Source organism: Amblyomma americanum, chromosome 1 (genome assembly GCF_052857255.1).
Source record: "Amblyomma americanum isolate KBUSLIRL-KWMA chromosome 1, ASM5285725v1, whole genome shotgun sequence".
Classification (NCBI taxonomy): domain Eukaryota; kingdom Metazoa; phylum Arthropoda; class Arachnida; order Ixodida; family Ixodidae; genus Amblyomma; species Amblyomma americanum.
The window spans coordinates 362,099,834-362,109,301 of NC_135497.1; positions in this window are offsets into that span (position 1 = coordinate 362,099,834).

A 9,468-nucleotide genomic window follows, 5' to 3' on the forward strand; every position below is an offset into this window, starting at 1 on the left:
TAGCCAAAACACTGTTTCATTTCTTAATGAACGTCTTAGGCCCATCTAACGAGCTTTGCGCAAAGATATCGATATATTATTTTCTCGGCGCATCACCTCTCACAAGTGTTCGCGCCGTGTTTTTTTTTTCCCGCGCACAACATCATGGAGGCTATACGCCTAGGACAGCAGATGCCGCACCGGTTTAAGGAGTGCAGCAACGTAAGCATGCAAGCGAATTCTTGATAATACAAATGCGGTCTGCAACGCAAAATTTTTCTTGCTGAAAGCAAAAAAATCTCAAAAGACCTGCGCACAAATAACACTGAACAAAAAACTCGCTGAACAATGGTATGCATTCAGCAATGCAGTGAAGTTCAACAGGTCAGAATATTTTTACTGGACACAAAAAAACACACAAACGAACGCAAGGTAAGAATTTAACATAATAGACGGTGGCATGTACAAAATATAGCACAATAGGTAGAAGGCTGGAGTGAGAACTCAAGTAGTCATGAGCCGATTGGGAAGCCGAACTGCTTGCTGTACAACACATTTTAGAAAATGTTAGAGCTGATATCTGCCAAAAATTGTAGGTACAATTTAAAATCCTTCCAGCCGCCTCTATTAGTGGCCTGGCCAAACATCACGAGGGCGAGCGTTTTCAATACCTCGTTTCAGACACTATTTCGCACGTCGATTTTAGTGAGCGAGTCCTGGTTGAATTAACAATCGTTCGACGATGGCAGTTGATACTGGCAGTAAAAACAAGGAAAGTAGCACTTCATACATCCATTGCAACGTCGCCTTGTCAACACTCCTTTCTAACGCTTACAGAAAATTCATTTATGTGGTGGGTATCCTCTGCAAGATTGTCGCTTTTGGTTTGCAGGAGGCGAATGGAAAATATAGTGGAGAAGTTGAACTGCCTATAAAAAGACAGAATGAGCGATGGACCAAGTACTTCGCTACGTTTTTTGGTTACAGAAGCTCAGGGTGCTCAGAAACTTCATTCGTATGAAGGCGCTTCAACACATTTTAATGCAAGCTGTAATAAAGTTGCCGCACCTCTGCCGCCGGAAAAAAATTGCCAGAGGTTTAAGTTTTGTAAACCTAGTTATCACGAGCAAAGGAGGGTATAGTTGGTCAAACGTTCGTTTTGGGTGCCGTTACTTGCATCCACGGCTTTGTCTCCTTATCCTTGCTGTCGTTCGTGTTGCTGAGCGACGCGGTGATAACAGTACCCATAATCTTTGCACAGCTCCCCGCTTAGTAAGCTTCTCTATAACGTCCTAGTCTGTCCTCCCTCTGCTCCGGTGTTTCATCAGCCAACTTGGCTTTTGCTTGTGATTTCGCAGCCTGCCGTCTAGCTGTGTCTAGTGGATGAATGGATTAAGCCTGTCGCTTGCGCCGAAGCGCACGCAGGGACGGCTCAGGCGATGCGCAATCCATATCGAGACTGAGCGACCAAGCTCCGCCGAAGCAGCCGTTAAACGCTGTCCTAGCCGCGTGTTGCGGGAGCGGCGACGCTCGAGCGAGCCCAGCTATGACGCCTCTCCGCAGCGGATCAGGTGGCGTGGCGTCACACCTGCCACATTTGCGGTCCGGTGACACAAGGTCGTTGGTAAGCGATGTTTGGCCTTCACTGAAATTGCGTAGGAGAGCTTTCTCTCCAAAATTTTATCGGACTCGCTGAGGGAAGACATCTTGAGGCTGTCGAGAAAAACCTTCCCTACCGCATGCCTTGACATGTGCGCTATGTCTTCCTGCCACTCCACGTTGTCATGTTCGGCGTAGCCAGGCGTCACAACTCTTGCCACTAGCGTTTTAAACAAGAAAATAAATCTCTCATTTTGCCTGATGGCCCTGTGAATTAGCACTTAAGGATTGTGTTTATTCATTCAAATTCATTGATGAGTGGGCTTAGAAATTCAACAGAAAGTCAATTTTACTGGTCGTTGTACATTTGTCTTATTACTTCTTCCGCAGCAGTTATCTCTACATTTCATTGCTTCAAAGCGGCTTTGCAGTGCAGTCCACTGATTCACGATTGATCACAAGGCCTGTGGAAAACTGTGCCATATTGTCACACACAAGCTAGTAGGTGTGTGTGCTGCAAGATGACCATCACCATCACATCATAACCAGCACTGCTAGCACTGCGGCCATAATCTCGGGTGATGTCTAAAATAATTCTTCGGAACATCGCCTGGGGTAGTGGCGGCCTACGTTTTCATGTACACTTGCTGCTTTTATTTTAAATGCGCGAACAAATTGAAAGTTTCGGGTACAAGAATTTGGTTAGGCTATACACAAAGGAGTCATTGTTGGTTGTATGCCCATCGATAGCCCCATTACAGGCTAGATCCAGGGAACGGCAGCCACAAATTACAAGCGCGAATTTTAGCCTGTCATTTTTGTGGAGTCCGTTGGTTTTCCCACACATGACACTTGCCCAGGCTGTCCAATGGCCCACACAGATTTCACGTCAAATTTAATACCAGGTAAAAGCGCTTTCAATAGATAAAATCATCAATCCGCACATGCATCAACCCCTGGCACAAAGCCGAGAAAGACTAAAAAATCACCAAAATATTCGCAAGAGAGAAGAATATTGTTTTTACTTTTCCCTTTTTTACACATCTGCCGATAAAAACTGTAGCGGCAAATAGCCACATAGAAAAATGAAACATTTTCACGTCTGCTCGGACAAAATGCACTTTAATTTGGCTATTGATAGCCCAATCTGACAAGCCTGGGGAGGGGAGATGTGAGGAAGTTTAGGGAGCGCGACCGATACACGTCCGATTCGTCCGGAGTCACCAGCGTGAATTCAACACATTGCTTGCAGCTGTGCGACCGCACCGCCTTCTCATTGGCTAAGATCCGTGACGCGAACATATCCACCAGCATATATCGCGCCTCTAGATCACGACGGGACTTCCCTACATTGCGCCATATTCGTGCGCTTAGGAATTGCTCGCAAACCTTCCTCTTTAAGTCTTCGATATATCCAAAACTTCTTTGCCCACAGCGCCGAAGGTAACTGCGTCTTTGTAAATCTAAAAAGTGATATGGACTTAGTGGGGTACTTGTCTGTCAATAAATAATTCTAACCTGAAATGAGTTAAGTGCTCAGTATTAGTTAACCAGCTACAAATTAGCAAGTATTATATATTTTTGATGTGCTGCACGGCTGACGATGTATGCCAAAAAAGTACTCTTCTAACCCAAAAACCGTATATTTAAGAATTGCAGAACATCTCAGGTGAAACACCAGCTACCTAGAAATTGTCATTTGCTTAATTTCTTTATTACGATATTGTAGGCGCTTTCATTACAATCATGCATCCAGTGCGCACGTAGTTTGACAAAATTAAGTTTGTGTACAATGTGCAATATAAGCATCTATGGAGTCATCGAAAAAAGCCGTCAAATAGCAAATATTTAGGCCTGAGGTATTCATTGTGCATCTTGGGTGAAAAATTTATTGGAAAGGTTTGGAGCTTGGGCATTTACTTTTTCATGCTGCGCTGACAGGGCAGGGTATATTTCTATGCATTCTTTACGAGGCTGGGGTTTGTCACCAGCGTCAGCTTGGAGGAGCGAACGCCAATACGACCGAATGAAGTACGTAAAAATTACACTGTGTATGCTCCTAAAGCACAGAACTACGGCCTTGGGTTGTCCAGCGGTGCAAGTATATGTTGTTACACCGTGGTCTGACCGCTGAGCTAAGTGTCCATAGCGTTGTTTGGGACAGCAATCTGTCAATCTAGCCGCACGTTGTACACCACTTTAGATTTTCTTATAGTATGCGGAGTAGAAAGGCCTCTGAACTTGACACAGCTGCACTCATAATGAGATTGGGTATAGGCGATAGGAGGCTGCGCCTTTTCTCAATATCAAAAATTCAGAAAGTCCAGTAATTGATAAACTACCTACATAAAAAGCAGAAAACCGTGTTATACTTCTAGAAGGCACTAATCCTGGGCTTGGAACCGTGTGTGGTTTCGAAAGCGCACGAGACGGAGCATACAAAACACTAATTGATTCGACGCTTCTGGCATCGCCAAAAAGCGTGGATACTATCAGCGACGTGAAATGCTGAACCCTTGTCGATCGGCTTCACCGAGCGCGGTATGCACCTGAGTATATCGGCGCCACGATAGGTCAAAGGATGGTTTCTCTCCATTTCTCGACGCTGCAAACATGGAGGTCTTTCCCATGCACAGAGTATTCCCGCAATATTTTTGCGACGCCAGTTCTCAATTAGCCTCTGCCACATAGTCTATTCAAGACATTACGGCATCTAAAGCGGGGAATCTTTGTCGTTCTAAACGCAGTTCACACATATGCACCAACGTGCAGAATACCAATATTCTAAAAAGACATTATGCAAGTTAGAACTGCTAGTATTGGTGAATGTCCGTGTTGATATGCCATTTCAAAACGAAGAGCGCGTATTTTGATAAGTACGAAAACGGAGACATGCCAGGGCAGCGCCCGTCCTCGCGTGTCTCTGTTTTTGTCGCTGTCACAAGTACTCGCTGTTCTTTTTGAAAAGATACTATGCAAGTGAACATGACTCCCAAGCACTTCTGCAAGACGCACGACACACTCTAGGACGAATTTCTGTACGACGTAGATCCCAAAGAGAAGCAGAGCAAGCTCACCACGCACCATTTTCCTGCGCGCAGAAGAAGCCAAGTGCAGACACGCGTATCAGAGCTTCTAAAATGTACCGCACATGTTTCCAACCTCTCCGCGCATTGCCGTGAGTGATAAGAAAAGTTCTTGATACTATTCCTGGCCCCTGCGTCAATGCATATTGTGAAGAAAATAAATAAATTTTAGCTGGTAGCAATAAGTGGACCTGAATGAACAAAGCGGCGAGTGCCTGTTCCATAGTCGTTGAAGAAATCAGTTGCAAGTTCCGCCAGCTGTTAAAGGAAGAAGAAAACGGATGTCAAACGTTCCAAACATTTTTTAGGTGCGCTCGCAATACAGGCCGCAATCACGCATTTCCCCTGAATCTGTTCGAGGCCCCGTCGTGACCTTGAGGCGCGAGAGATAATCAGGCGGCGACGCGTGTGCCAGGCGGCATAGGGAGTGAGGAGGCAGCGTGGTCGCGCAGCTGCAGCCAATGTGCGGGATTCCCGTTGGGGTCTCCGGACGGAGCAGATGTGTGTCGCTTGCGCTCCCTCAACTTCAGCACATTTCTCTCGGTGCCCCCGCTTCAGTCTCCTCGCAGCCTTCTCAGACAGCATACGTGTACGCCCTGCACTTCCTTCGCAGTTCCTTGCAATTGCATTACCATCCCTTAGTACTGGAGACATCTCCTCGCTGTTCCACACGTGATGTCCAAACACAAAAGCATCAGATTTTCTCATGCATAACTAAATGTATCAATGCCTGGCAAAAAGTAGCAGGTGCAAGCAGTGCTAGCCAAGCTGCTTGGCCTTTGATTGCTTGTGAAAATAGCGTTCGAACTCGAAGCCACCGACGCTTAAATATCCAGAATCTGATTCATCGGGGTACTAAACCGCAAGCAGCATAGTCTATATAATTATATAATTGGTTTTTGGGAAAAGAAATGGCGCAGTATCTGTCTCATATATCGTTGGACACCTGAACGGCGCCGTAAGGGAAGTGATAGAGAAGGAGTGAAAGAAGAAAGGAAGAGGTGTCGTAGTGAAGGGCTCCGGAATATTTTCGACCACCTGGGGATCATTAACGTGCACTGACATCGTACAGCACTACGGGCGCCTTAGCGTTTTTCCTCCATAAAAACGCAGCCGCCGCGGTCGGGTTAGAACCAGGGAATTCCGGATCAGTAGCCGAGCGCCCTAATAACTGGGCCACGGCAAGAAGCATTGTCAAAATTCCTTATACACCTTACGAGGCCGATAAAACCAACCCAAGCAGCCCCTCCATCCTCATGCATTCCGCCGCAAGGAACGAAAAAGAAAAGGAACAAAGAACGCAATATTTCCCTGTGGAAACTGAAACACAAGTAATGCCAATCACTCGGTACCCTACTAGCAATATTAGCCACCTAAACAAAGATGGCAGGCAGCGTGCCGGAACCACTGTCGACGGCTGTCTACTAAACTCCGTGAAACTAAAAACTTTTTTCTCCCGCTGTTCTCCAGTGGCAGCTAACGCTGAACATTTGCGTACCCGACTTGAAACATTCATGCGAGTTCATTCTTCAGCAACTTTTCAGTAGGGGTTAGCATAAAGGCCTCTGTACAAAAGCAATACCAGGAAAAAAAAGAAATGGCGAACAAACCTTACCCTCCAAAACCGTTCGTATATTCGACAAACAATATTAAAAAACAAATTCACTCGATTTACTACCTCAGAAGAGTGTAGGAAAGAATTTTTGATTTCAGGAGAAACTCCACGGCCTGTTCAGCTGACAGATGTAAAAACGATTTCCAGATTCTATCGCGAAAAACATCGAGGAGGCGATAACGTTAACGTAGGAAATATAAGAAAATGAATTCCCACACCGGTACTTCTTTACGTAAGGTACTTGCTGTTTTAACGAAATATACACTCAAGACGGAGCCCACTTTACTTTTAATAAGTACTGTTTCATTAGGTTGTGACTGAAAATTTCTCAAAGGAAAAGTAAAAAAATTTCTCGCAAACGACCACTCCTTCGGGTCCGGATTCGTCACTGGTGTCTAGGCTCGCAAGTAGACATGCGTCCGTCACCCTGCGGAGAACAATGAGGAATTCTTGAGGCTACGAATGTTACTCACAATATACTTCTAAGCAAATGATTAAACAATACTCAAACAATAATGTTAGTGAACGATAGCAGATTGCGTTCGGAGGCATTTTAGTTCGTAAAATATTTAAAAACAGCAGCGTGAGGCCGGATTCAAATCCGATCACGCCAATGACCTATTCCTCCTCTGCGTTGGTCCCTATCTATAGCACAGCTTTTATTTTCACTTTGCGCTCTCTCAGCAGAACCTCTGCAATAGCTTAAACTCTTGATACCTTCAGAAGATCTCTACACTTGCTTCCTTCCGCAGCAAATTACCATGTGAGCTCGACTGCAAAAGCCTCAACAAGTTGACTAAAATTGAAAGCTCTATAAATTTGTCTTGCTTCATAATCCTGAAAATTTTTCTTTATACAGAAGCAAACGAATGGGGAAGTGTATTTGCACATGCGACTCGTCCTATCCATATCCCGCATTGCCAGATTTTCGGTCTGCAGATCATCTGCAGGCAATGGTGAATCATCGGACATGCTTCCAAAGTCCATACATCATACCGAAAAAAAAATGGTTCCTGTGGCAGCTCAAGGCTTTGAAATCACCATAGTCGCAACCCTACGGACATTCCGCTGCGACATTGCTTTCCGTGTCTGCTACGCACCTGAAGGGCTATATAATACCCACTGACACGCGGCGAAGTTATTTTCGTGCAAGCGACAAGCTGCGTCACTCGAGTCGGGCGCGGAACACACGAAGCAGTTCATAAGTTTGACATTGGCCCTCAGTCTTGATTACAGGATGCGCCCTTGATTTTTTGGACTGCTGTAGAGACACACCAAACGTCACAAAAGTGGGGTAAAACTCTTCCGTGCGGAGATCGTTTGAGCGATGCCACTAACCTCTCACAATACTGCGGGAAAGCAGAGCACGCGTACAAATGAGTGCACTGCTTTCCGCAGCACTGAACCATATATAGTTGTTCAGGCTCCAATCTATCTCGCTGTCCCTATGTCGGCAGGAAGAAAGAGTGCGGTAGAATGAGGGATGAGCAGGCCGCGGATGTGTAGAAACGGCTTCGTTGGATTTTTGCTAGAAGTCCAAAAGTTCTGCGCCTTTGCACAAGCTGCTGACGACTCGCAATTATTATGGCGAAAGGAGACCACAGCCAAGAAAAGACCAGGTCTCATCTAGAATTTTTTTTTCTTTTAGCCGGGGATGAATATCACACAACTTTTCTGGTCGGTTCACATTTGAAACAAAGTCCTGCCGCGTTGGCAAAGGGGATTGCCCACGGGAATGTAGCCATGACAGAACAAATTAATCTGTGCGCGTCAAATGCTGGTGAATAGATCGGGTGCTCTGACGCCAAGGGGCCTGGGTTCTGTTCGCTGCAATCTCCAACATTTTTTCCATTTCAATGGGGAGTTGGCTATAAACACATATAAGACGTAACTCACGCTGCCGCACAACAGAAGTCGCAGCAGCTCCTAAAGCGGCCCCGTCAGACGTTTAGAACGCCACGGCCGGAAGCCCTAGGCGATGCAGTGGTCCCTGCCTCGTCACGCTGACGGGAGCCACCGCTTCCAAGGTCGCGAATGAGAGTGTCCCCACTCCAGAAGGTGGAGATGCGTGGAGCGCAACATCCCAAGCTCCGGTCGCTGTCTGCACCTGAGACTATGAAACAACAGGTTCGCCGAGACCAGAAAAAAATGGAGGGCACACTAAAGTTCCGCCTCAAGGGTATGGCCGGATAGCGTGATTGGTTAATTTCTATATATGCAGATTTTTCTGTATTTTGCAGTCAAAGATCCACGGGGGCTCTAATACCCTTCTCGGCACAGTGGTGCAGCGCTGCAGCGATGGCAGTTGCTCCGAGCAGCGGACCTTGTTCGACTCCAGCAGGTTGCTCTTACCGAGCGACTAAAAATTGATGATGGCCTACTCTGTTAGGCTAGTATATACGTAGCGTAAGTGCGGCGATATCAGGTTCTGAAGAGTTAATATATGGAAGCCGCGCAATTTCTTTATGCGCCTTCATTCACGGTTAAGCCGTGATCAGTCGTGGCGGAGTGCCAGCGTCTCCACCTCAAACGCAAGGGCCCTGGCTCGATCTCCAGTCTCCGCGCAGGGTTTTTTCATTCATTGAGTGTGCTGGGGATTGACCACGTGGTTCGCCACATGGTTCGCCACGTGGTTGGTCACGTGGTTTGGAGCAGCTACTCGTGGCGCCGTGGATGGTCATCTAGGTCGTCAAGCGGATGGTCACGTGACCATTTACGTCGTGCGGTTTCCAGAGGATGCGCGAACCGGCGAATTGCGCGAGGCCGTGGTGGTACAGTGAACTAGAAAATTGGTAGCGTGCACACTGCGCCGCGTCTGCATAGACCGAGGTGAAGCAGCCGGTGTCAACTTTTTTTAGTTTCCCCCTTGTCCGCTAGGTGCCGCCGCCGTTCTAAACAATGTAGTCGCCGCGGCACAAGTAGGCGCGGTGCCGCATTTGGGAGTTGTTTTTTGGTTCTTGTGTGTTGTGTTCACCTTGTGCTTGCTTTGGAGGATACAGTGGAGTGCTTGAATCATTATTTCATCTCCCACGACCATGCAATGCAAGGATGTAGCATCGTGGATATGTGTGTGTGTGAGAGAGAGAGAGAGAGTGTTCCGTAAAGGAAAAAAAATTGGCTGTGGTTTAGCTCTGGTTCACCCTAGTTGACTTGCGAAAGCTTCGTTTCCTCGGCACGTCGTCTCCGCTG